This window comes from Lepus europaeus, chromosome 4 (assembly GCF_033115175.1).
Source record: "Lepus europaeus isolate LE1 chromosome 4, mLepTim1.pri, whole genome shotgun sequence".
NCBI lineage: Eukaryota > Metazoa > Chordata > Mammalia > Lagomorpha > Leporidae > Lepus > Lepus europaeus.
Window position 1 is genome coordinate 23,984,803 of NC_084830.1, and position 27,930 is coordinate 24,012,732.

The following is a 27,930-nucleotide window of genomic DNA, read 5'->3' on the forward strand; positions in this document are numbered from 1 at the left end:
ATCCAGTTCTCTGCTGTGGCCTGGGAGGGCAGTGGAAGATGGCCCAAGTCTTTGGGCCCCTGCACTCCACATGGTAGACCTGGAAGAAGCTCCTAGCTCCTGGCTTCAGATTGGCACAGCTCCGGCAGTTGCAGCCAACTGGGGAGTGAAACCAGAGGATGGAAGACCTCTCTCTCTCTCTGCTTCTCTTCTCTCTGTGTAACTCTGATTTTCAAATAAATAAATAAATCTTCAAAAACAAAAGCTAATACATCATAAACTATGTGATATATCTGATATTTTCTTAACTCTAATAATATTGGCTTATTTTAACCTTATAAAGGATACTATTGTTGTCCTTAAATGGGTACTACTGTTATCCTTATTTCAAAAATGAGAAAACTGAGGCAGCAAAATTAAGACATTTTCCAAAGTCATACAGTGATTATGTGATGGAATTCAGATTATGTAATGGAATTTAAAAATATGCATGTAACCAGTACTGCAAGTTGCCTCTTGGGAAAAGCTGCTAGAGTTTTGATAAACATTGTCAAATTATATGAAGATCAGACTACATACATGTGAAAGTACCTGTATATACCTTAAAATGTATATATCTTAAATAACCTTACATTCACCAACACAGAATACTGGCATAAGACCACTCCTTTGATCAAAATTTAATTCAGAAAAAGTAGAAATGTTTGCAGATGTCAATATTTTTAATTTTTATTGCTTATTTATATTTTATTCAAAATGGAAATAAAGGGGGCTGGCACTGTGGCATAGCGGGTTAATGCCCTGGCCTGAAGCACTGGCATCCCACATGGGCTCCGGTTCTAGTCAGCTGCTCTTCTTCTTATCCAGCTCTATGGTCTGGGATAGCAGTAGAAGATGGCCCAAGTCCTTGGGCCCCTGTATCCATGTGGGAGACCAGAAGAAGCTCCTGGCTTCAGATTGGCGCAGCTCCAGCTGTTGTGGCCATCTGGGGAGTGAACCAGCTGATGGAAGACTTCTCTCTGTCTCTACCTCTCTCTGTAACTCTTTCAAATAAATAAAATAAATTTTAAAAAAATGGAAATAGTAGGCCGGCGCCGTGGCTCACTAGGCTAATCCTCCACCTGCGGCGCTGGCACACCGCGTTCTAGTCCCGGTCGGGGCGTCGGATTCTGTCCTGGTGGCCCCTCTTCCAGGCCAGCTCTCTGCTATGGCCCGGGAAGGCAGTGGAGGATGGCCCAAGTCCTTGGGCCCTGCACCCCATGGGAGACCAGGAGAAGCACCTGGCTCCTGCCTTCGGATCAGCGCAGTGCGCTGGCTGCAGTGAGCTGGCCATGCCGGCCATTGGAGGGTGAACCAATGGCAAAAGGAAGACCTTTCTCTCTGTCTCTCTCTCTGTCCACTCTGCCTGTCAAAAAAAAAAAAAAAAGGAAATAGTGCTTTTATCTTCTGGTTCACTCCCCAAATGCCCTCACAATATCCGGGAGTGAGCCTGGTTGAATCCAGGGGCCAGAAATTCAGTCTAGGTCTCCAACATGGGTGTCAGGAATCCACCTGCTTGAGCTATTACTGCTGCCTCCCAGAGTGAAAATTAGCAGGAAGCTGGAATCAGGAGTATACTTGAGACACAAACTCAAGTATTCCTATATGAGACATAGATATCTTAACTGTTAGGTCAAATGCCTTGTATTTTTAAATAGGAAATTCAATATCTATGACTATATCCATCCATTTTAAAATTATTGTTTATTTCACTATCATTGAGGTATTGCAACATGTTTTAATTTTATATTGAAAATTTTGAAACTGCTTAAGTATTCTGAAGTGTAGTATATAATTATAGGCCATACATTTGAACATATTTTGAATTGGAGTAACACACATTGACCTTCATGCAAGTAAGCTGGTTATGAAGAGTGGCTTTCTAGATGCCTTTTTTTTAACAAAAATATTTCTTAAATTCAGAGATTATTTTTCATTGCATGGATTAAATAACAGTAATTTTTAAAATACAGAACTATTTCTCATGTTTGTAGAAACACAGGCTTATTTCTAGGCAGCTTTCCCTTCTTGAGAGCAAACTTCCACTTAAATTCAATACTAATTCTTAACTGTATTTTGCAGTTGGTTAAAGACATAATTATTAAATGATTAAAAAATTACTAAAGATTAAGATACAAACAAATCCAATTTTTCCACTAGGAGCATATAAAATTTTCAAAAGCCATAAGAATGTATTTTATCTAAAATAGCAACAGGAATTTATAAAACAGGAATTAATAAATGCTATAATTATATCCACAGGAAGAATTGTTTTGTTAACTATACAACAACCAATAAGTCTTAAGATGGTTATATATATTAAAATGCTTTAATTCCCATATTATATTTGATATGGTGTGGATCCCAAAAATTAAGAGAGCCGAACACCTGCAAAGACCTTACATTGGCCTTGAGTTTAAGGAAGTAATTTTGCCTGGCCAAGCTGTTTTCAAACACGTCTTTATTAAACATGACTTTTATTTGTCCACTAAGCACTATACAATATATAACATACATACAGTACATTTAACATATCAAAAAGGGTTATAAATTTTACATATCTGTCAACAGCCTTGATTATTAAAGGTCAGCTGCTACAGGCTTTGCTTCTCCTGACTCTATTATTTGAGATGGTTGTAGTATGGCTTCTTTGTCATCAAACACATAATTGCAACCTGCTTTTTGTCCAGACCCTGAAACAAACTCTTTGCTACTCCTCCTTGGTGGCCACCTGGTTTATTATACTTTTTTACAGCAACCCTAGCAAATCAACACTTCTGTTTCCAAGTTGAAATTTCAAATTTCAGCAAGAATAAAATGATCTAACTTGAGACAAATGTTCTTCCTTGCTCCAGTCAACTGGGGTCATGAGGGCAGAACTATAACTTTTGCAGTCCAAGATAGGGATATTTGACCTTACTTCCAGTATGCAGAGCCGAAGAGAAGAATTAAGTGCCAATGCTTTATTTGGGAAGGGCAAAACCAGATCTGCAATGGTGGAAAAGATGGTACTGCCTTATATCCCAGTTTGCTTTAGTCCTGGGCCATAACTATTGTCCTGGTGGGTTGTGCAGTGATAAGCACTTGAAGAGTGGAGAAGTAGGGCCTTATATGGTGCAGGGTGATAATGCTCACAGTGAGCAAGGCACCACCTTTTACTTCAAGAAACACTGATGTCCATTGGTCCAAGCATTCACAGAATTAGGAATAAGTGTCTCAGTGCCATAGTTTTGTTTTTGTCTTTCATGTGTTAGAAGAATTTCCATGGAATATGTGGTTTGGAAGGTTTCTAGTTTCAGATTTACTGACAAATATTAGTTTTTATAGTTCTGTTTTTATTTTAATGGGCATTAGGAAAAATAAAGGGAAGATTAGAATTTAAGAATTTCCATGAAATATCAGGTTTGGAAGGCATTTAGTTTCAGGTTTACTGGAAAATATGTTTTATAGTTCTGTTTTATTTTAATGTGCATTACAGAAAAATAGCTAAAACTTGAAATCTGCAAAATAAGTTTATCAGTAAAAAGTGAGTGAATCGCTTAAAGAAAAACATCCAATAAAGAATAATACAGAGAGAACTACAGAAAAATGATGGGAGTGGTTTATAACAGACATTCATTTATCAACCCTGTATGTAATCTGACTGCAACATGGGATACTGGCAGTGGACAGTGGCTCATCCCATTCTCAATCAGCTCCCAGGAATAGGCTCTCATGCTCTCTTACTCAGACCTCACCAGGTCATTCCTCTGCCTTTTTTTTTTTTCCCCCTATTAGTCCTGACTCTATCATGTGGAACCATGTAAGGCATCCCAAGTGTTATTTTAACTGTTATACCAAATGCTCACCCCAGATTTTATTTACATCAAAATAAACTTATCTACTAATTCTACTTTTTGCCATGAACTTTTTGAAATACTCTCATACTAATCTTTTTAGTTTTTCCATTAATCTGCTCCTTATGTAATCTGTGCTGCCCCAAAGTTCACAATCCAAGATGTAAAATAGGACAGACATAACCCTGGTAAATGGTGAATAGAAAGGGAAAAGTAAGGTGAAAATCTAAAACAGAAGGCATATGAAATCTGGTTGGGGAGAACAGATAGGCAAAACAGTAGGCAATGGTGGGTTTAAAAGAGGTATGGCTGGGGCCGGTGCCTTGGCTCACTTAGTTAATCCTCCGCCTGCGGCGCTGCACCCACATGGGAGCCTGGGAGGAAGCACCTGGCTCCTGGCTTTGGATTGGTGTAGCTCCGGCCATCTCGGCCATTTGGAGGTAAACCAGCAGAGGGAAGACCTTTCTCTGTCTCTCTCTCTCACTGTCTATAACTCTACCTGTCAAAATAAATAAATAAATAAATAAAAAGAGGTATGGCATTTTATTTGAATATTTTGTAGTGCACTCTTTCCTCACATTGACTCTTGAGTTTGACTCCTTAAAACAAGAGCCTGCTGGTTCAATGAAAATATATTACCACTAAGGAACAGAAGGAGTCTCAAGACCAGTCTCAGGTTTGATGATTTGCTAGGAGGATTTACATGACTCAGCATATAGTTGTAGTCAGAGTTAAGATTTATTTCAGTGAAGGGACATGAAGCAAAACCAAAAAAAAAAAAAAAAAAAAAAAAAAAAGGACAAAGTTGCATGGCACTAAGTTGGAGGAAATTGGGTGCAAGTTTCAAATGTACCCATTTAAGTGGCATCACATGGGAGTCACATAGCACACTTAATTCCTTAATCAATGGGTTGTTAACTACATGCGAAATTCTGTCTAACAGGGAAGCTCATTAGCTATTCAGTGCTCAAAGTTTTTATTAGGAGATAGTTGTGTAGGCATCCACTGTTTAACACATAACAAAATTCCAGAATCCCAGAAGGAAAGCAGTAGTTCAGCATGAATGACATTGTGTAAACGTCTAGGTAGAGTGAATCATTCTTATCATTAAAGACCATTTTATATCAGTACAGGTAACTATCTTTCAAATTTTCAGACACCAGTCAAGAGTGAATCTTGTTAGCAAGACTTTGTAAGGTAAGTAGTCAGTTCCAGGCCTGCTATGTTACATTTCTACATACAGAATGAATACTTCATCAAGCCAAAAGCTTTCTTAGAATCTCAAGTTAATTAGGCACTAGGACATTTTCTTCCCTTGGAAGAAGGGAACCCATACTGTCCCAATAGATGTATTTATACTAGTCATCAATGATAGATTAAGACATAGATAGAGGAATATGAGTGAGACCACATAGTTAATGAGTAAATCCATCTGATGGATGCATAAATCTATACTTTGTCAGTGATCCTTAAAGAATATAATTTCCAAGTTCTACATGACAGTGCTTGCATCTGAGATATTTTTATCCCTTAAATCTAACCTAAGTTTTGTATTTGTATTTAACTGGATCTTTCAATGTGGCTTAAAAGCCCTCTATTCTCTACAGAACCTTAGTAGGTAGTAGTATTACAGATCAACAGGATCATCGATGCTGTCTACAAAGGCATGACCCTCGAAAGGATTTTATCTGTACATCTTAGCAGTAAGTTTAAGTATTCTTTTTTTTTTTTTAAGTGGGAGGTAAAATAGCAAGGTTTATTAGGGAAGGGACATCCGTAAGGATGGAAGGGCACCTCTCCAGACAGAGCCTGAGAGACTGGGGGGGGGGGGGGGGGCGAGGAGCGAGGTTACATGGTTGAGTGGAGAGAGTACACCTGGCCAGACCAGGCGGGCGGCTCAGCAGAGGGCTGTGCGCACAGTCTGGTTGAGGCTAGTTTAAGTATTCTAAAATATAAAGTAATATGTTCAGATTAGTAGACTATGTGTGGGGAGATCTGGTTTCTTTCAGAGAAAAAATTTTTATTTCTTTCTTTAAAGTTTTATTTAATAAATATAAATTCAGAGAAAAACTTAAAACTTAGTCACTGATTAGGTGTGTATCCCTGGGCAATTAAACCACCAAGCCTCAGTTTTATTACCTGCAAAATCTGCAAAAATCCCTTCTGACTAAAGTCTCTAAAACAATTCTGTCGTCTATAATACAATGGCCATTGATAAAAATATCATAATGCTCTTGACTGAAATGTCTTTCCTCCCTTTCAAATCTAGGGGTAGGATGGGCAGAGGGCAGGGTACTTAGAGCTGGGAAGGCATGACATTCACAGAAAGAGTGGTAGAGATTTAAAAAGCACTTGAATTTAATAAAAGGATCTTCCAAATATTCTCCTTCCTCAGAAACTTTTATTTGGATCACAGAGAACTACTTCCTCTGCTTCATCTGAACTTCCCCTTCTTGCTTTTAATAATAAAGAAACCAGGACATTAATTTTTTAAAACAGGAAATTATAGGGCAAAGACTCCATAAACAGCTGAAATGTTAATCACACAAATGCTTCCAAGGCAATTTCTTTCTGGACTCCTCATGGTTATGCATTACAATAGGAATTTTCATCAGAGCATGGCCATAGACGGGCTGCTGGGCAAATGACACCTAAGACACAGTGAATGATTCTGCCATCCTTTGAAGAGGAAACCAGAGTAGACTATTCTGGAAAAGCCTTTACATAGATAGCAGTGGTAGGCTGGGGTATGGGAAATGGGGTTTAATCTATATTAAAGAACTCCCAGGTACTCTGCATAATTATCACAATGAATTTCATCAGATCATAAGGTTATTATATTATTAAACTGATAAGAACAGATACTACACTTGATCTTAGCCAAAAGGCCGAGAGGCGATGAGGTTATATTATTATACTTGTTTCACAGAAGAGAAAAATGAGGTTCAGAGAAGGTAGGTAATGTTCCCAATCTCTCGCTCGCTCTCTCTCTCTCTCTCTCTCTCTCTCTCTCTTTCACACACACACATACACACATACACAAGGGGGGGCAAGAGCACAAGGGAAATGGGAGGAGGGAGAGAGAGAGAGAAGGAGGGAAGTAAAGGGTATTACTTTCTATTGATAAATTCTTGCTACATAGCACATTACTACAATCTCAACAGTGTTTCACTGTCTTTAAAGGCTCTTCTGATTAAATCAATCTCACCCCAGGATAATTTCTCTCATACAACTCAAAGTCATCTGGTTTATAATGTAGCCACACAAGTGATGTATCCAACCACATTCACAGGTTTTACCAATGCCCAAGGTGGGGAAGAATTCTACAGGGTGTGGAGCTCTGTGCTTTTATGCCAGACTTCTGCCTACCATACACAACCAAAGGATGGCACAGTAAAAGCATAACTTCATATCTGTTCATCTCCAAAGCCATGGTGACACCTGTACTCCTCAGCCAATCTGGGGTAACTAAGGAGTCTAGACAGGTATTCCCAACCATGCTAATTGGTCCCAAGAATTGGAACTGATAGATGAAACCCCAGCTGGCATGAGAGTACTCAGGAAGGATAATGGCAGCAAGTTCCAAGGCCTGAGTTTCCCTGCCAGGAGTCTCCTCTGAAAAGGACCATTCTGAGTGTTCTCAAAACTTATCTTCCCTGATGTAAGGGCCCCCTTCCACCAAGCAGGAGGAACCTGGTTATTTAGCGTAAGTGCCTAAATGTCCTTACACATCAGGTCCATCTTCAGACTCCTGCTTCCTTCTGCATATTCTGCATCTCCCTGCTGCCACTTTGCGGGGCACCAGGCAGGAGCCAAGAACTCGGAGAGTCACAGAAGATCCACAGATGGAAGGACAAGATCTTGTTCTCAAGACTTCAGGATTTAAGTTGTAAGAAAGGTATGAGAGTGAATATATACAAAAGAAGTGTGTTTGGGAAGATATAGACATATGATACAAATTGTAAGTTAGAGGAGAAGCAGCCATCTCTGCCTGGAAAGGTTTGGAAGGTTTCAATTGCACTCATTTAATAATGAGAAAAAGGGGTTGTACATGTTTTAAATGAATTATGGTGTCAGCAGGAGTTGGGAATAGGCCAAGGGAGGAGGGTAATAGAGTCAGAGGAAACATCTTAGAACCCTTCAGTGGTTCCCCATTGTCTCTTAAGATGAAATCTAGAGTCTTAAACAAAGCTTGGGAGTTCTCTTGTGATCTGACTTCATTCATTCCAATAAACCCATTAATATTTCCCACCTGGGCTAACCAATTATCCCTCACCTGTGTGATATCCTCTCCCTAGGATACTTTTTGTCAGTATTCTACTATCACACTTAATTCCCCAGCCCTACACACACACACACACATATACCCTTACAATTCTATTTATTCTTCAGGTCTTATATCAGGCAGAACTTCCTCTAGAAAGCCTTCCTCAATACAAAAACTTGGATTTACAATGCTCATTCTAAGTACTCCCATAACATCCTATGAATTCTCTAGCATAGTATTTATCACACTGTCTTATACTTGCCTTTCAAAGCTACTGTTAATTACAACACAGCCTTGTTAAAGTATCAAGACTATCTTTTCACTCTTCTGTTTCTTGTGTTTATCTGTTACTTAGTTAAGTGTTCAAAAATAAAAAGTTAAAAAAAATGCTAAAAAAATATTAATTGGATAAATAGATTAAAGGCATCACAGAATAAAGAGAAACTAAATTCTGCAAGCATACCAGAGTTCAGTGCCTATACTGGGTTGCTGATACGAGAATTAGCAGAGAATCTGTTTATCTATCTGTCTGTCTATCCATCTACATAGACCAACTCCCAAATACTGGCTTCAGAAGTTAGAACTGTGCTTCTATTGCCTAATCATAAAATAACTCAACCTATAACATGTAGGTGGAGATGTTATATATACACATTTATGAACAAATGATGGTGCTTAACTGAAAATTAGAGAAAAGAGAGGCAATTCTTAAAAGTTTAAAATTCTAATTTTCTATTCATATCAAGAAATCATAACTACTGCCTATTCCTAGAATGCAGGTGCAGTAGTCAAGGGAGGTTAGGCTTTACCACAGTAAATACCAAATTGCAGAGGCTTAAGACTAAGGATTATTTCTTTCCCATAATACATGACAATTAACCACTTTAAATATGAGCCTGCTAGGACTCAAGCTGATGTGACCTCCTCTATCTCAGACACTCTACCCTTTGTAACAGAGGAAAGATACATGACCAATTCATAATATCCAGCTTGGAAGTAGCACATGTTACTCTCTTCCCTATGTATCCTATTGAATAAGGTAACATCCCTGGCTAACCCTGGGTTCAAATGGGCAGAGATAATATAATCCTCACACAGGAAAGGGTTCTTAAAAAAAAGAAAGCGAATTTTTGTGAAGCAGTCATGCACCTATGATCAGTTACACTGAGCCTGAGAAAGTTTCACATCCTTGTTCTGCACATTTGAGCTTTCCATTTCCATTTATCAGAAATTAAACTCAACAATAGTGTCCTACAGTTAAAGAATGCAAATTAGTTTTCTAGATAAACATAAAGAAACACAAATAACATGTTAGAAAAATCTGTATAGTAAACATAGTTCATAGCACCACATATAACCAATGAGAAAACCATCTGAGAAAAAATTGGAAGTCCAACATCATGTGAGAGTTAAGACCAACTCCCTAATACTGACCTCAGGACTTAGAACTATTCTATTGTTCAACCAGAAGATAACACAACCTAATATCCACCAGTCACATCCAAAACTTCCCATAACAAGGCTGTGATTCCTGCACTGGAACCTGATCTACAGTCCTGCTTAGAGAGTAGCTCTGTGCCTCACCCCCACCTGCACCACGCCATGAGTTACAATGGGGCTTCGCTCAAATCAATTCTCCTTTCTCTGTTGAGCAAGGCTGTGATTATGCTCACATTTTTTGCTTGTTTGTTAGCTTGGCACTGCCAGTGAGAACATCTGCAATAAAAGTGTCTGCGGGGCTTTGTCTCCTTGTGTGTAAATTTGTTGTCTGCAATCTAGCAGCCACATATCTTGGTGATTTATTAGAAATAGTCCATTTACTAAGTAGTGCATTGCTCAACTGAAGTTTGTTTTATAAAACACTAGTACCGTCATGAAGCTTAAACTAATCCCTCACATCTATTTTAAAGCAAGAAAAAAAATCTGATATGCAGTCAATGCTTATCCTAAAGTCTTTTTATTCTGATCTTCTTATCCTTCTTCATGGCTAATGAACACTAATTTTTCATTATCATTTTCTCTTCCATCACTGATATTCCACTGAATTTGACTACAAAGTTCGTCAAATCCTAGAGATAACAGACATAAAGGAACACAGAACTTTTTAATGAATGAAGTGTGGATTATTCAGAATTTTGTCCTGGTTTTTAATATAAACCTTTTAATATATCAGAATGTATACTTTAATGTTCTCAAATTCTTAAAAATATATGTGTATATAAGTGTACCATGTTTCTACATTATTTGTTTTGAAGTGGAGTGCATTATTTTACTATCTCTTATTTTCCATTTTTGATATATTAGGAATTGTATTTCTTTCTTCTAATATATCCATGGTATGGGTGCAAGGTTTAGTGCTATGAACTAGATAAACAGTAAACATGTGAGTTGGAGGACAAATCAGGCTATTCTAAGAGAGTAAATAAAAGTCCACTGCCTTCAGGGAGGTTAGAACTTATAAGGAACTTTAAAGATTTGAAATATAAAGGGTTATTCAGGGTCTTCTACCCTCTGAAGGGTTTTTCCTGCCGTCTCCTCATTCTCTCATTCCAGCAGAGGAGGTAGATGAGCAGTTCAGCTGGCTTCTGTCTGAGCAGCTCTAAGACTATGAATTTGACAAATGAATTTACCTTCTAATGATTTTTTATTCTGCCTTTCACACACACACACACACACACATACACAACACAGGTATAGTATTTCCCTAAGTGTTCTCAAACATAAATTTAAAAAATGAAATCAGGTCAGACAAAGGGAATTTGTCAAAGAACGCCAATGCACATATATAATCCAGACACAGGGGAGCCCATTTGAACTACCATTCAGCCTATGTGTCTGAAAAGTTATTTCTCTACAATACCATATTTGGGAAAACTGAACAAATATGAATATGAAAAAATTTTATGACATTATATTTTTAGTGGAAAGATAATTGGCCTAGAAAGAGGAAGTCATAATTATGTCCTAGAGGTCTTGGAACTTAACCTGCTCTACAGCTTAATCTACACAGTTGAGCCACATGTGATTGTAGTCTTTACTATGAAAACTATGTTATAGCCCCATCTCTCTACAACCAAAATCAATTAAGTTAATAGAAAGGCTACTGTTAAACGTCACAATGCTAAAACATAATATCTTACTTTTTAATTACTTCACTGCATGTAAGTATTCACACGTATTCACTTTAGAAAAATTGGAAAATGAGTAAAGCGTACAGAAGAAAAATTGTGTATAATCATAATCAGAGATAAAACTTCTAACATATTGGTATATTTCCTTCCAGTCTTTTTTTTTTTTTCTAGTTTGTATCTCCATCTGTATCCCCAATCTATGAAAGAGGTTGGAGTCTCAGTCGTTAGATGGGCTCACAGGCAGTTAGGTCAGTCAACCTCACTTAGTATTATCAAACCTAGACAGGACTATAATAATCCCTGCCTTCTGATTATCTGTTATCCTGCTCCTCCCCCTTATTGACATGGAGAGTGTTACAATTCCCCCACTCTTACTCCAGCTTCAAAAAAAAAAATGCCAGGAAAACCAATATTTGAGGATTCTACACTAAGTTGTGACTGCCTGTGTAAGAAAGAAGACGTATGGGGTATAGCAAGCCCCAGCACCTATGTACCCCAGTATCCCTCTCTTCTGCCTGCCTGATCTACCTACCTTTTGCTTCTATGCCCAGAAACACCATCCTTAGTTCTGACAACACAGCAAGCTCTCACTGGCCTCAGCAGTTCTTTTCCTTTCTTTCTGGAGAGTTTTTCTCTCTGGTCCACACATGGGGTGACTCCTGTTCATCAGGGCCTAGCTGAAATTTAAACCCCACAGAGAGTCTTCCTTGATTCCCTATATGAGGTCTCTCCCTCTCTGCCTCCCTTAGTTGCTTTCTGGCACTTCTTACCAGTTTAAATTACCATTTCTTAATTGGCATGTTCACTCTCTGCTTCCTTAAATAGGACATAAGATGCTAGAGAGCTAGGTCACAGCTCTTTGCCTTCTTTCCAGTGGGGAACTTGGTGTTCAATTTTTGAACAAATGTTGAATCACTATGATAAGTATAGATTTTCATTAAGGGTATGGAATACATTTAATTGTTGTATAATGTTTCATGAATTTATGTAATATAATTAACGCCTTCATCTAGTTCAATACTATAAGCAGTAGAATAACAGTCTCCCAAATATATCTTAATTTATAGTACCTGTGAATGCTAGCATAGATGGAATAAGGGACCTTGCAGATGTGACTAAGGTAAGGATATTAATCTTTAAATATTAAGGCTGCAAGGTAGGGATATTAACCAGGACTATTCAGATGCACCAGATATAATCATATTAGAGCTTAACAAAGGAATGCAGGTCTCAGAGTGAGAAGAGAAGACAGTGTGATGCCAGAAGAGACTGAAAGAGATGTTCTTAACATGGAAGGGGCCACAAGAAGAAGGATGTGGGCAACCCGTAGAGATAAAAAAAATAAAGTCATGAAAAGGAATTTTCTGATCACAAGAGTTGTAGAAGAGATCTGAAGTACTAAAGCTTCTACATTTGAAATGATTTTCACAGAAGCAACACAAAACTACAGATATTTAGGGGGGTTTTTCTCTTCTAAATGTTTACTATTATAAAAATGTTGTGATTTCTCTTATAGATACCTTTTATTGCTTTTCCAATGATTTCATTAGAATGATTTTCTAGCAGTAACATTCCTGTAACCTTGACCATTTTACATCACTGACAAGTGTCAGGCAATCTGAATGCTTAGAATTTTGAACCCTAGCCACTGGGCCTGTGTAGAACTAACCTACTTTGTGAAACATTCTCATGCAAACAGATTGCTGTCCAGGGTAAACAAGGAAAATACAAATGAAAACATAAACATAAGGGAGTTTTTAGCTTTTTGTTCTTCCTTTCTATTCTCTCATCATTGACAGATAACTAGAAATAGTGGACAAGAAAGAGTTAAACTGTAAGAACAGAGAAGACTCAAGTTTAGCTCCAAGGATCTAGCCACACCTTTGATACCTGTCAGATAGAACTTTGAAGTGTAAAACAAGATCACACCCCTGAGGGAAGGCTGACTCACAAGCCTTGACCTATGAATTAATTAGAGAGGTCACTGGGTGTGAACAGACTGTCCAGATGCTAAAGGGTGTGGGCATTGTAGGCTGCTTGACTAGCTCTTGGTGTCCAGAGGAAGACATAAAATTAATTTTCTTATTGGCCAAGTGTGCAGTCCGGGGCCTCTCAGGACAGATGGGTTCAGTGACCAGTACAGGCCGGAGACAAGTTACAAATAACAGTACAGCAATTTGTGAATGATAAATGTTTGTATTTTCTAAAATTCTCTCCTTTTAAACCTAGAACCTTGCAATTCAGAATATGCTTCTCTTACCATCAGCAGGGGCATCAAATGGAAGCTTGTTACAGACGAAGAATCCCAGGATCTTCTGGAAATAGAATCTCTACTTTACCAGTATCTCCATATGATTCTTAGGCACATTAAAGGTTGAAAACACAAGCCCTGGAATCTAAGTTGTATAAAGGCAGAGTCTTTGTTGGCTTCATTCACTGTTGCATTTCCAATGACTCACATAGTACCTAACATTAGTTTCAGGGGCTCAATAAATATTTGTTTTATGACTGATTAATTAAGTGAATGTACTTAGATTTGCATGCTATAGACAAATTTGAAAGGATGGGTGTTTCTTCCCTATATTTTTTAAAATACATGCATATTTAAATCAGAGAACATTTGTTTTTGTATCCAGTACAGACCATTAGCACAACCTGAAGACAGGGCTGCACATGAACTCCTTTCCTGACTGCAGTTGAAAGCATAAATCCAGGGAAGATGTCAAGCGATCTGGAATGAGAGCGAGGAAGTTATTCCCAGGTTTGAGAAGACAGTTTACCCAGTGTTAGGAAGTCAAATCTCTCCTAGAGAACAAATAAACAGAGAGTAGGGTGCAGAGTAGAGTGCGGATGGGGAGCAGCTACTCAGGGCCCTGTGCCTAGAGGGGACCCAGGGAGAGTGCCCCAATCATGAGTACCCCAAACCTCAGAACAGATTCCTTGGTTTAGCTTTGTTTACATTCACCCTTGCTGGCTTCTAAAATTATTCATGCCAGATAACAACAATACCACCTTGGCTTTGAAGGTCTGATGACTTTTGGCCACCAAAAGTGACTCTAGCAAAATGACTGCTAAAATAACTGGAGGTTGAATTTCTCTCCAACCTCATCATATGATTTAATTTTGAATAAGGAAAAACAATTTTTAAATTTCAAATATTTGATTGTAAAAAACTCAAGTAGACACAAAGGAAAGGAAAAGCACAGTGAACCATCATTACCCATCATTCATCCTAAGAACTATCAATATATTGCCAATATCTGTCCATTATCCTCCCATTCTCCATAAAAGCTGCTGTTATTATGCAGCAGTTTGAGACAGAAAATCTATAAAATTCACCTATATAAGAGTAAAAGTCAACTATTTTTAATAAATCTAGAGATGTACAAATATTGCTACAATTCAGCTTTAAAGTATTTCTGTCACTCCAGGTCCTCCCATATCCATTTGTAGTGAATCCTTGCTCTCATCCCCAAATGCAGGCAATCACTGAGCTGCTTTATGTCTGAGCAGATTTGCCTTTTCTGGATATTTCAAATGTAGAGAATTACATATGCAGTCTTTTGTGCTTAGATTTCCTTTTCTTTGCCTAATATTCCTGAGCTTCGACCATGTTGTAGCATATATAAATTGCTCAATGCTTTTTATTGCTGACTAATAGCCCATTGCACAGATATATCACATTTTATACATGTATTCACCAGTCTATGAATATTTCTTCCAGTTTGGCCTTTTATGTTATAATTGTACTGTGAACTTCCACTGACAAGTCTTTCCATGTACATATGTTCATGTATCTTGGTTAGATACTTATGTGTAGAAATGATTGGTACCCTAGTTTGAATATGTCTCCCAAAATTCACGTATCAGGAACTAAATTTCAGTGCAAGAGTGGTAAAAGCCATAACCTTCAAGAGGTAATTAGGTTATGAGGTCACCATCACCATAAATGGATAAACTGCTATCACAGAAGTAAGTTACTTATAAAAGAGGGGAATTTGGCCCCTTCCTCCTCCATTCCCCTTCTCTCTCTCTCTCTCTCTCTCTCTCTCTCTCTCTCTCTCCTCACCATGTGATGCCTTCACTATGTTGTGACTCAGCAAGAAGATCCTCATCAGATGAAGTGCCTCAGTCTTGCACTTCCCAGCTTCTAGAACTAAGATCCAAATAAACCTCTGTTATTTATGATTTATCCAGTCCATGGTATTCCATTATAACAACAGAAGGTAGACCAGGACACTGGGTTATACGGCAGCTTTTAAGAAATTGAAAACTAGTTTTCCAATGTGGCTATATCATTCTATGTCTCTACCAGCAATTTGTGAGAGTTTTAATATCTCCACATCATCCTCAACTCCTGTTTTTGTCTTTTTTATGCTAGCCATTCAGGCATATATGATAGTGGCATCTCAGTGTAGTTTTTATTTGCATATTCCTAACAACTATGATGTTAAGTATTTTTCTTGTACTTACTAGCCCTTCAGATGTCTTCTCTGGTAAAAGAGTATGGAATCTCTTGCACCACTGGTTGTTTTCTTCTCATCAAGGTGTAAAAAGAGCTCTTTATATATTTTGCACCTAAATGCTTGCTTAACAAGATGTATGATTTGTAAGAGTTTTCTCAATACAGTTTGTAGCTTGCCACTTCATTGTCTTAATGATGAGCTTTTAGTCCCTCTGGTCATGGATAGTTAGTGGGTTAGTGCATCTGCTTACTCTGGATAGACAGGGGTCTCATATGACCTATACCTACTTCATTTGTCTGTAACAAATAACCAGGACACTAATTTCAACTGAAGATATTTGACCTTTATAAAGTACAAACATCTGCACCTGGTTAAAATGACTCTGGCCCGGCTCTAGCTAACAGAATGGCTCAGGAGAGGGAAGAACAGGACCCCTCATGAGGGCAGGAAGGTGAACTCTACAGGACACCTGCTAGGACTTTGATAGTAACTGAGCTAAATGTACAGATTAATTTGGGGATAATTAGCTTCTCCCAATTCATGCGCATGGAATTTCTCCCCATTTACTTAGATTTTCTTTTGTTCCTGTCACCAATGTCTTATAATTTTCAGTGTACAAGTTTTGCTCATATTTTGTTGTTATATTCTTAAGTATTTTATTAATTTTGGAGCTATTATGGGTGAAATTGTTTTCTAAATTCCATTTTCAAATTGTTCATTGCTAGGACATAAATTACAATTGATTTTTGTATATCGATCTTGCACCCTATGAACTAGTAAACCCATTTGCTATTTTGGGTAGTTTTTTTATTGCAGATTCCTTAGAGTTTTTGGAATACAAGTATGCTACTTTTTACACTTACTCATTTGTGGAATAAGATTCCTGGCAGTGAATGGGCATTTAGCCTAGCAATTAAGATACTCATGTACCATATTAAAGAGTCTGGGTTTGATTCCTAACTCTGATTTCTGACTTCAGCTCCCCACTAGTACAGGAAAGCAGCACTGATGAAGTCATTGGGCTTTTGCCACTCAGATGGGAAACCTGGGTTATAATCCTGGCTCTGGGAATTGAGTCCCAGTCCCCAACCCTCGCTGTTGTGGATATCTGTGGAGTGAACTAGTAGATGGGGAGTACTCTGTCTCTCAAATGAAAAAAAAAATGATTCATAGCAATTCTAGTTTAAAGTTAAACAACTGAGACTGTATTCAATTCTATTGCTTTTATAGAGATACACTTGCCTGATGAGCAGAGTATGAAAGATATTCTGGCCCATGCTGGGAACGAAATGTCATCTGCAGCCTGGCTTTTCTCTTCTACAGTGGTATGAGACAGTTTGTGGTTGTGGCTCTTACAAAATGTGTCCATAATTGCAGGAATCCATCAAAGTGATGGAATTATTCAGAAGTGTTGACTTTGGAAGATTGTGTGGCCTGAGATAAGTCCTTGGAGAAAACTCTAGAGAGAGGAGACCTTCAAGAACAGAGCATCAGGGGACAGGAACAGAAGACACATAGACCAGAGACAATGTATCAATCTGGAGGAAGAGGCCTCTTCCCTCTTTGCAAAGGGTGGAGATAATGAGGCCATATCTGGTGCTTTGAACCTCCTCAGAAGCGTTTTGAACCCTGAACAGAACATACAGTTCAAATAGACTGGGTAAAGGCAGTAAAAACAAGGAGAAAGCAATGGCTAAACTGTTGACCCCAAATTACAAGATCTTTGTATTGTAATATAATTTAATCCCGAAACATTATTGGGTTAGTGTTTGTAAAGCACTTAGCACAGTTTGGGTATAGTAAGTCCTCAATATATGGTAGTTGTTTGTATTATAATTAAATATCCAAGTAAAATCAGAGATGCTCTATGACTCTCTGAAGCCAGTATTTACAATGCTAAGAGCAGTTTCTTGCTCATTTTTATGAACATTTTGGAGACAAATCAGAAAACTCAGGAAATAGATAAGCAGCCCAGGACAGAGGAGGACTTCAGAGAACATAAGGAAGAAGACAAAAGAAACAAAGTCTTGTACTAACCACCCATGGTAACCAAAAAACAGTGCAGTGGGCAGATTAATGAATATATGTGAAAAAAAAAATCCGGGGCTGGCACTGTGGTGTAGTGGGTTAAGCCACAACCTGCAACACCTATATCCCATGTGGGTGCCGGTTTGAGTCCTGGTTGCCCCACTTCTGATCCTGCTCACTGCTAAAGCTCCTAGGAAAGCAGCAGAGGATTCAAGTCCTTGGGCTCCTGCATCCATGTGGGAAGTTCCTAGCTTCAGCCTGGCCCAGCCTCAGCTGTTGTAGCCATTTGGGGAGTGAACCAGAGGATAGAGGACTACCCCCCTTTCTCTCTCTCCAACTCTGCCTTTCAAGTTAATAAATTTTTTTAAAAAGGGAAAAATCTGATTTTTATGTATTTGTAGTCAAGAAATCTATTTTAAACAAATCCATAATCATATTTAATTGCTTCTGTTATGTTTAAATTACCAGATTAAGAAAACAAGCTCTCTTTTCATTGTAGTTGAAAATCTGATATTGGATGTTCCTGCCAGGAAGGAGGACTTTGAGTGGACTGAAAGGGCCAGAGAGAACCAGATTCAGAATTGACCCTGTCCCTCCCCTCCCTCTCCTCTTGTCCCTACTTTCTCCCCCTGTGCCCTTCTCTACCTTCCTCTCTCCTCCTCTACCTTCCCTAATTATCCTGCCTCCTCTCTGCTTCCCCCTTCTCTTCGCTTTCCCTGCCCTAGTTAAGGGTCAGAGTCATCTGGTCCAGCATGATTAAAATATCACTGATTCTAGGCCGGCGCCATGGCTCAACAGGCTAATCCTCTGCCTAGCGGCGCCGGCACACTGGGTTCTAGTCCCGGTCGGGGCGCCGGATTCTGTCCCGGTTGCCCCTTTTCCAGGCCAGCTCTCTGCTGTGGCCAGGGAGTGCAGTGGAGGATGGCCCAAGTGCTTGGGCCCTGCACTCGCATGGGAGACCAGGATAAGCACCTGGCTCCTGCCTTCGGATCAGCGCGGTGCGCAGGCCACGGCGGCCATTGGAGGGAGAACCAACGGCAAAGGAAGACCTTTCTCTCTGTCTCTCTCTCTCACTGTCCACTCTGCCTATCAAAAAATAAAAAATAATAATAAATAAAATCTTTAAAAAAAATCACTGACTCTACATTTCAATTTGTTACAACACGCAGTTCAGAAAGCAAGTTCAACTACAACTTGTCATACTCTACAAAGCACATGGATCTGCCTCAGCAGAAAATGCCTCTGTCCAGCCCAGATCCTAAAATCCAAATAACCCAAGGGCAAGTCCCAGTTGATAACATGGCCCATTGAGGGTCCCCAGAAGAGTCTGAATGCAAGCAGGTAGCAAAAATGTTCAGGTGGCAAGACTCTCCAGGAGAACAGGGCAGCGCTGGGGCTCCCTGAGGGTAATAGGACATTACATGCCTTTTAGGCTTCTCTGCCCGGAAGCAGATAGACAGTCCTACAGCCAACAGAGAGAAAGGCATCTGTAGATGCAGGTAGCAGACACATTAATTTCATCTCTATGCTGTTACTACATAATAGCTTGGCAAACAGTGGCTGCTCCCTTAGGAAACACTGAGCTGAATGGAATGAACATTCTAGATTCAACTCTGCCACTTGGAAAGTGAAATTATTTCACTTTTCTGAGGCTCTCTTTTTACTTCTTTAAGTTTAGAAGGCAATCATTCCTACCTGCGTGGTTGCATCAAAGACAAAAGAGACATGCTATGGAACTTTCTTTGTGAGACTGGAGTACTACACAAAGAGAAACCCCCTAAAAATGACAAATTGCCTCTATGTTGCTGTGTCTAAATGTTTCCCAGATATGAATATGTCTAAAAAAAGGGCCATAGGAGGGTAGTGTGGTGCAGCAGGTTAAGCCACCCTTTGCAATCCCAGCATACTATCCTGGAGTGCTGGTTTGCATACTGGTATCTCCTTGCTAATGTGCCTATATGGGCATATCACATGCTCCTATGTGGGCCCCTGCAATCCATGTAGGAGACCCAGATGGCGATTCTGGCTCCTGGACTCAGCCTGGCAATTTGGAAAGCAAACCAAAAGATGCAAGAACTCTCTTTCTTTCTCCCTCCCCCTTTCTCATTCTTTCAAATAAATAAAGCTTCAAAAAATAAAAAAGGTCAACTTTCTCATTAACACTCATCTACAAAAGGTTATTAAAGTTATAAGAAAATATATCTTATGTTCATAGAATTTTATAATGCTATTTTCATTTGCAGGAAAGGAGTGTGTTCCATAAATCTTCCCCCCCCCCGACTGGGTCCCTATATACAAAAAGATGTTGTTTATCATAGCTCTAATTGGTTCCCTTATTTCAGTCTGACACTGATATTCCTGCTTCCCACTACTGCCAGCCAGCTCTGGCTCAGAAACAAATCTGAGGTTGACTCCTCTCTTTCCCTAATGATCCATATCCAATCAGTCGGGTCTTATGGATTCTGTCTCCTTAATATCTCTCAAATCCATCAATTTCTCTCCAACCACCTGAAATATCTCCATTTTAATCACTCTCATTTCTCACTTGAAACTAATGAACCAACCACCTACACAGTTTGTCATAAGAACCCCCGTGTTGTCTTTTACCTGCAGTCCTTTCTCTACACTGCAGGCAGAACTATCTTCCTGAAGGGCAAATTTCATCATGCAGCTCCCTACTGGAAACTGTGATTGTCAGGAAAATCCACATAAAATCTCCAGCTGCTAGGTTTGGCAAACCTGCTCTTTCAGGTCCATCCCTCAGGGTCAGGCTCTTGTTTAGCTCTCTTACCTCCCCTTGCACCATGTCTATTGTACCACAGCCAACTTTTAGGTTGACCACTGTGCCATGTTCTCGCATTTCCTACCCTTGGCACATGTTGTAATCTTTCCATTTTCTACACCCATTCCCTTCTTATGCCTAATTCTTCATCGTGGTTAAGTATTGCTATTACATTCCTCTGGGAATCATACTCTGGACCATTCAGATTTGGCTAGGTGTCCTTGCCCTCAACACAGTTTTGCACTTACCTATCTCCACTTGTGCTTGCACAATTGCTGCTGTGGCTCCCAACCAAACCATCAGCTCACCAAAGGCATGAAAGTATCCTATCCGTATCCTCGCATGCATATTCTAAAAGTGGATGGTGTATTGTCACATAGATGTGACAATTCCCATCTTCCAGTATCTGGAACATTGGTTTTTGATGTTTCAAACCTATGTTCCTTACCTGGAATTGCCCTAAGCTGTAAAAAGTGGGTACTACCTATATCCCATCTCATTAAGGATGTGCCACCAGTAACTGGATGACATGGCATACAATGACTTGGTACTTCTATGTCTTTGGGACAACTCTAAAGGGTTATCTCAGCTCCAGGGCTCCTAGGAGGGCTGAACTAGGCCACAATTGCAACTTCAGGAAACATCGATTCTCTTCCTGCCCACTTCTGCCAGTTTCATTTTCTTTCACTGTATTTCTCAACAATATTCTCCAGTAATCCTCCACACTCACAGTTCTCAGTCTCAGAGTCTGTTTTCGTGGAATGCAAAATGAGATGCTTCCTACCACCCAACAACCTATCAAGCACATAGTAGGTGTCAAGAATATACTTGATATGTGAGAAAAAAAGGAATTGGTAAATGCCTTTTATGGCCACCTCTCAGAGCAGGAACTTATGTTATCCATGTTTCTATTTCTACTACCCAGCCTGGAGTCTGGCTGCACACTTGTCTTAATGGTCCTTCAAATGTTATCTTTCTAAGGAAACAATCTGTAGGATGCAAATGGCTCCTTTCTTTTTCATCAGATTGAAAGTGTTACAAACCAAAAGCTTTGAAGGAATGTAAACATTACTGTGTTTTATAATTAAAGTCACTGGCTTCCAAGGAAGTAAAAGTTATCTTGCAAATTACAAAGCAGTCAGCTTTTCTTCAGGGTTTAGAGAAAATGTGCTCTCCCTGGGGTTTATACACTATGGAATACTACTCAGCTGTAAAGAATGAAATCCTGCCTTTCACAACAAAACGAATGAAACTGGAAACCATAACACTTAGTGAAATAAGATAGTCCCCAGAAGATAAATATGTTTTCCCTGATTTATGGCAACAAACATAGTACAAAAATGCAATGTATATGGGTGAAATTGACATTTTGAGATTTGATTATTGTTTGTAGCCTTTGTCTGTACTGTTGAGGAACAGCGCTTTTTTTTTCTTCTTACTATTTGTTGAATTCTTTACTTTGTGGAGGGTTAAGCTTATAATTATAAAATATACTGAAAGTGTATCATTGTAAAAATTAAAAAGAAAGAATAAGAAAGAAAGGAGGAGGGGGTAGTATGAGAAATATCACTATGCTCCTAAATCTGTATATACAAAATATATGAAATTTGTCCACCTTATATAAATTTTAAAAATGAAAAAAATAAATATGGCAAACTATATACTATTCTAACTGGTCTCATGGTTGGGGTTCAGTTTTTTTTTTTTTTTTTATTTGACAGGTAGAGTTCTAGACAGTGATAGAGAGACAGGGAGAAAGGTCTTCCTTCCATTGGTTCACTCCCCAAATGGCTACTACGGCTGGCACTGCACGGATCTGAAGCCAGGAGCCAGGTGCCTCTTCCTAATCTCCCATGCGGGTGCAGGGGCCCAAGTACTCACGCCATCCTCCACTGCCTTCCTGAGCCACAGCAGAGAGCTGGACTGGAAAAGGAGCAACTGGGACTAGAACCCAGAACCCAGAACCCATATGGGATGCCGGTATAGCAGGTGGAGGATTAACCAAGTGACCCACGGTGCTGGCTCCTGGGGTTCAGTTTTTTAAGGTGTATCCTTAAGGAGACTTCTCAGGGAGATCTGCCCTGCAAATCCATACCTAAGTGGATGTTGCTGCACAACTCATAGCATCAACCTGACTCTTTTTTTTTTTTTTTACCCAATCTGAAGCTCTAGAGTTATGCATAGAAATCACTGCTTATGAAATAAAAGTTACAAGATACAATTCTGGACTCAAATCACTTGGAACTTTGGGGAATACTTCAATGAAGGGAATCACAATGGGTCCTGAGATGACCCAATAGGTAGGTGTTGGGGTTTCCCAAACATAAATGGAGTATCATAGGAGAAGTCTAGAAGATATGGCTCTCTTGGATAAAGAGGTAAAACCAGGGATAAAGAAGTCAGATTCAAAAGTGAATGCATGTACTCACAAGTGACCGATCTAGTTGAGTGCTGACGTCTTAGTCACCACAAATACACTGACACATTTTTGAACCCTAATGGAGTTATATTTAATATGTGGCTTGAACATTTTTCATCTGTGGGGCAATGACACTTGACACCATCCATTCTTTTGGTAAAGAAAGTGCTGTCTGGGCTTATATGCACATATGTGTCTACAGGAGTGGGGATGAGGTGGGTAAGTGTTGACAGGCTGGAGAGAGTAACAGCCTATGGAACAATGACTTTCTGTACTTTCTTATTAGTTGAGAGGAAATACATAAATAAGGGGCTTATCACCAAGTGAGATGTTCCAGGGAAGATGCCTGGTGATGAGAAACAGCTTCAAGTGGACAACCCAAGAGAATTTCACAACCTGAAATCATACTTTCCCATACTAAAACCCAGAAAGAAAAATCGTGGTTATATTATCTCTCCCTTAGGAAGCTTCACATTGCACATTAGCATATCAAAGTCTTCAAAAAATTCAATTAGTAAAGACAAACAACTTCTTTATATTGTATTCTCAAAAAAATGATTTGTACTAATATCTGCAGGACTCCCTTATCCAGTGTGACACAGCCAGTTGAAGGCTTTTATTTTAACCCTAGAATGGCATAACCAAAGACATTCTTAGAGGTTTATTTGGTCATATGACACAAGATAACCTTGAAGTAAGAGTGACTGAGACACTGTTAAAGAACTGCTATAATGTTTCAGTTTTATTCCTTATCAGATGCAGAATGAGGACAGCAGCTAAGAGACAAAAAAGTGAGAGTCAAGAGAGCAACTATTGAGGACAAATTAACTGGACATGGTCACTAACTTCTGAAACAACAGGGAAGCAGAGAGGAGGACTTCTAAGAGTCCTCAGGTAGTCATCAGACTTTAGAGCAGCAGGTGACCTCGGAGATAATCCAGTTGGGTGGTTTGCAAAGTTTCATGTAGCCACAGGACTTTCAAACACCAAAGTTTCAAGGCAAAACCTGAAGTGCCAAACAGAAGAAAGCAGAAAGGCTATGGAAGTGTTCTCCTAGAGGAAGGAAAAAAAGTGTAAAGGAGGACGTCCTAAGCTTCACATGGCAATATTGTAGCTGGGAATTTTTAGCGCAGTCTAGATCTGAAAGCAGGGCCTCAAGATAGGCACTTCATGATTCCAGTATCAGTTCTCTCACCCTCAAAAATATTCCTGGAAAAAGAAGTGTCAGAGCATGAATATTTCACATAAGTAATTTTGGAGGCCTTGATTCATGGAAGAACCCAGACGAGGGCAGATGAAAGCTGCTTTCTAGAACTGACTACTTGAGAACAATTCCTAGCTCTATTACAACCCTCCGTATGTTAACAATGAACAAGTTGCTTAACTTTGAATAACATATCAGTTTCCCCATCTGTAAAGCTGAGATATTAATAGTCTGGCACCATTGGTGCTCTTCCCCAGCACCATTGTGAAGATTAAACAAGCTATCTTATTTAAAATACTTGGCACAACATCTGATACAAAGCAACAATACACTTAGCTAACTATTTAAGAAGGGTGCTAGGCAATGTGCTAGGTACTGAGGAAGTAGAATAGAACAAGACGTTACTAAAGTTTTTGAATGATTGCTTTCATTTACTGAACATTTATTTTATTTCAAGAATTTTAATTATGTTATCTCTTGTGTTGGTTTAAAATATGTCCACAAATTCTTAAACTCTCCCTTCAAAAGTGGGGCTTGATTTCTCTTCCCCTTGAGTACGGCTTAATGTGGTGGCTGGCTTCTAGTAAGTAAAATAAACATGGCAATGTGATTTCTGATACTAGATCACAAAATGCATGCGATTTCATCTTTGATCTCTTCTGGACTGCTCTCTTTGCATGAAGCCAGTTGAGTTTTATGAGGACAGTCCAGCAGATCCACGAAGAGGTCCGTGTTGCAAGGTTCTGAGGCATCCTGCAAACAGCCAGCACCATCCTGACAAGTATACAGGGGAACCACATTGGAATGGATTCTTCAGTCCCAGGTAAGCCTTCAGATAAATACTGACCTGCCTCACATCTTGACCACCATCTTCTGAAAGATCCCAAGCTGGAACCACCCAAGTTAGCTTCTCTCAAATTCCTCAATCCACAAAAATTGTATAAGATGATAGATGTCTGTGATTTTAAGTAACAGTTTGTTAAGAGTATCCAGAGAAACAAAACTAATTAGGATACAGATAGTCTCTGACTTACAATGGTTCTACCTACAATTCTTTTTGTTTTTATAGTGATTCAGAAGTTACATACATTCCATAGAAACCATACTTTGAATTTTTATACTTTTCTGGGCTAGTCACGTGTGGTATGATCCTTTACTGCAGTTGCTGGATAGTGGCTGTGAGCTATGAACTGCAAGACCTAGTCAGCCACAAGATCGCAAGGTTAAAAAAAACCCATTCTCTAACATGTACTATATTACCAGCATCTTTTGATACTTGTACTCAATAAATTACATGAACTAGTTAATACTTTGCTATAAAATAGGATTTATGTGAACAATTTTGCCCAATGGTAAACTAATATAGGTATTCTGAGCAGTTTTAAATTAGACTAGGGTCAGCTATGATGTTTGGAAGGTTAGGTATACTAAATGCATTTCCAATGTATACTCTCAACCTACAACGGGTTTTTTGGGAACTTCTGATGCAAATAAGGAAGCATCTGTATATGAAAAGGGATTTATTAGGAGAATTGGTTCACTTCATTATGGATACTGAGAAGTCCCTTGATAAGCTATATGCAAGCTGGAGAACCAAGAAGGTGGATCATATTCCTTAGTCCAAGTGCAATGGCTTCAGACTCAAGGGATCTGAAAGTTTAATTTTAGTCTGAGGCTGAAAGCTCAAGTGGCTGAGGGACAGCTGATATGAATCCCAGAGTACAAAGGTTAAAGAATCTAGAGTTCTGCTGACACCGCGGCTCAGTTGGCTAATCCTCCGCCTTGCGGCGCTGGCACACCGGGTTCTAGCCCCGGTCAAGGTGCCGGATTCTGTCCTGGTTGCCCCTTTTCCAGGCCAGCTCTCCGCTGTGGCCAGGGAGTGCAGTGGAGGATGGCCCATGTGCTTGGGCCCTGCACTCGCATGGGAGACCAGGAGAAGCACCTGGCTCCTGCCTGCGGATCAGTGCGGTGCGCCGGCCGCGGCGGCCATTAGAGGGTGAACCAACAGCAAAGGAAGACCTTTCTCTCTGTCTCTCTCTCTCTGTCCACTCTGCCTGTCAAAAAAAAAAAAAAAAAAGGAATCTAGAGTTCTGATGTCCAAAGGCAGAAGAAGATGTCACAGCTCTGAAAAAGCAAATGTCTCCTTCCTGGGGCTTTTTGTTCCACTTAAGCCCCCTGTTGATTGGATGATGCCTACCCACATTGAGAATGGATTCTCCCCACTTAGTCCACAGGCTCACATGCCAATGTCTTTTGGAGACACTCACAGACACACCTGGGACAACACAATCCTTCTGATCAAATGCCAAGCCACCTGGGTTTCTGATTCAGCAGAGGAAGGATAGGTTCAATACTTATGGAAACACTGAGAATAAAGAATACTTCATCTAACTCAGAACACTTAATCTAGTCAAGAGAGCACCCAAAATCAGTCCTCAAAGCCACTAAGTCTCTGGTTGGTTAGTTTGTTAGACAGGTAACTTTCTTCAAAATGATCCACAAGGAATAGAGTAGTGTCTATATTATGGATAAAAAAAATGAAGGCCAGAGACAATAATTATCTTAATTTAGTACACCTAGGTCTGCTGTAGGAGACATAGGCTTTGAATGCAGATCTATATTTCTAAGAGTCAGGATATTTCTGCTCCATCATTGTGCCTTCAAAGGCAGAGTCAATAAAACACTGCATAAAAGCATAATACCTAAAGAATCAACAACACACACAGCACAATACCCACAGAGCAAACAGCACAATACAGAGTCAAAAAACATGCATAGTGTAACACATGTAGAATCAACAATACACATAGCACATTTGAGACATCATCCATAAACAACTAGGGCTTTGTATGTGTATGTGGCAGGGGGAGGGGGTACTTTCTATTAGTTTGTTGTTATTTTTCCTGAGACCAGCACAGGGGAAAGAATAAGGAATCCCCAAGTATCTATATAAGCATGGTAATGAAGGGAGGCAGACATGACCCTAACAAAACTGCCAGATACTATTGCATTTGCATTTAGAATTGCAAGGAAAAATTGGCCAGTAATTTTTCCCACCCCAATAAGATTCACATTTCCAGTTTTTAGAATCCCTGAATAAAGCCAGACATCACCTTTGATATACTACATTTTCACTAATAGTTTCCACAGGCTGGAAAAGGCAAGCACAAGGCCAAACCCAGTACTGTGCTATGCTAACACTTGCTTATCTCACAGGTCACATTTTGGGTACACTGTGTTCTTCCTCTCTCAGGTGCAATCTAAATCTTCTATGTCTATTTTTACTTTACTTCTTTGAGTTTGCAGACATTAAGATTGAGCCCTAGTTCATGCTTTTGGCTTTATGAAGACAATAATCCATCATCTGTGCCCACAGAGCCTTTGCCTATCTCTGATGACACAAATTCTCCTCAAACTTCCACTTTCTTACAGCTGTTAGACGACTTTTCTCATTGCTAAGGATAAAAGCATCACTCCTTTCATTTTTTTTTGCAATAGCACAATATACATTTTTTCCTGTCCCAGGAGCAAGAAAGCATATGGTCCAGTCCAAAAAGAAAAGGCTACTGAGTTTTATTCATATTCCTCACCCACACTGCAGAAAGAGATTCACCAGAAGGGCCCACACCTGATATCAAGGTGTGCAACTCCATGTTTTGACTTTGGTCTATCATCCCTCAAAATTGTATATGGTAGGAAGAAAATATGTGATAAAATAGAAAGGCAACACAGTACAGTGGTTAAGTACAAGACCTCCAAGGGCCAGTGTTGTGGCACAG

The 27,930-nt window shown here is 39.4% G+C and overlaps 1 pseudogene; it reads right to left on the reverse strand.

Annotated features, from left to right (window-relative positions):
• Positions 1–6,610: 6,610 nt before the first annotated feature.
• Positions 6,611–6,754, reverse strand: LOC133758988 (U2 spliceosomal RNA; annotated as a pseudogene).
• Positions 6,755–27,930: the final 21,176 nt, after the last annotated feature.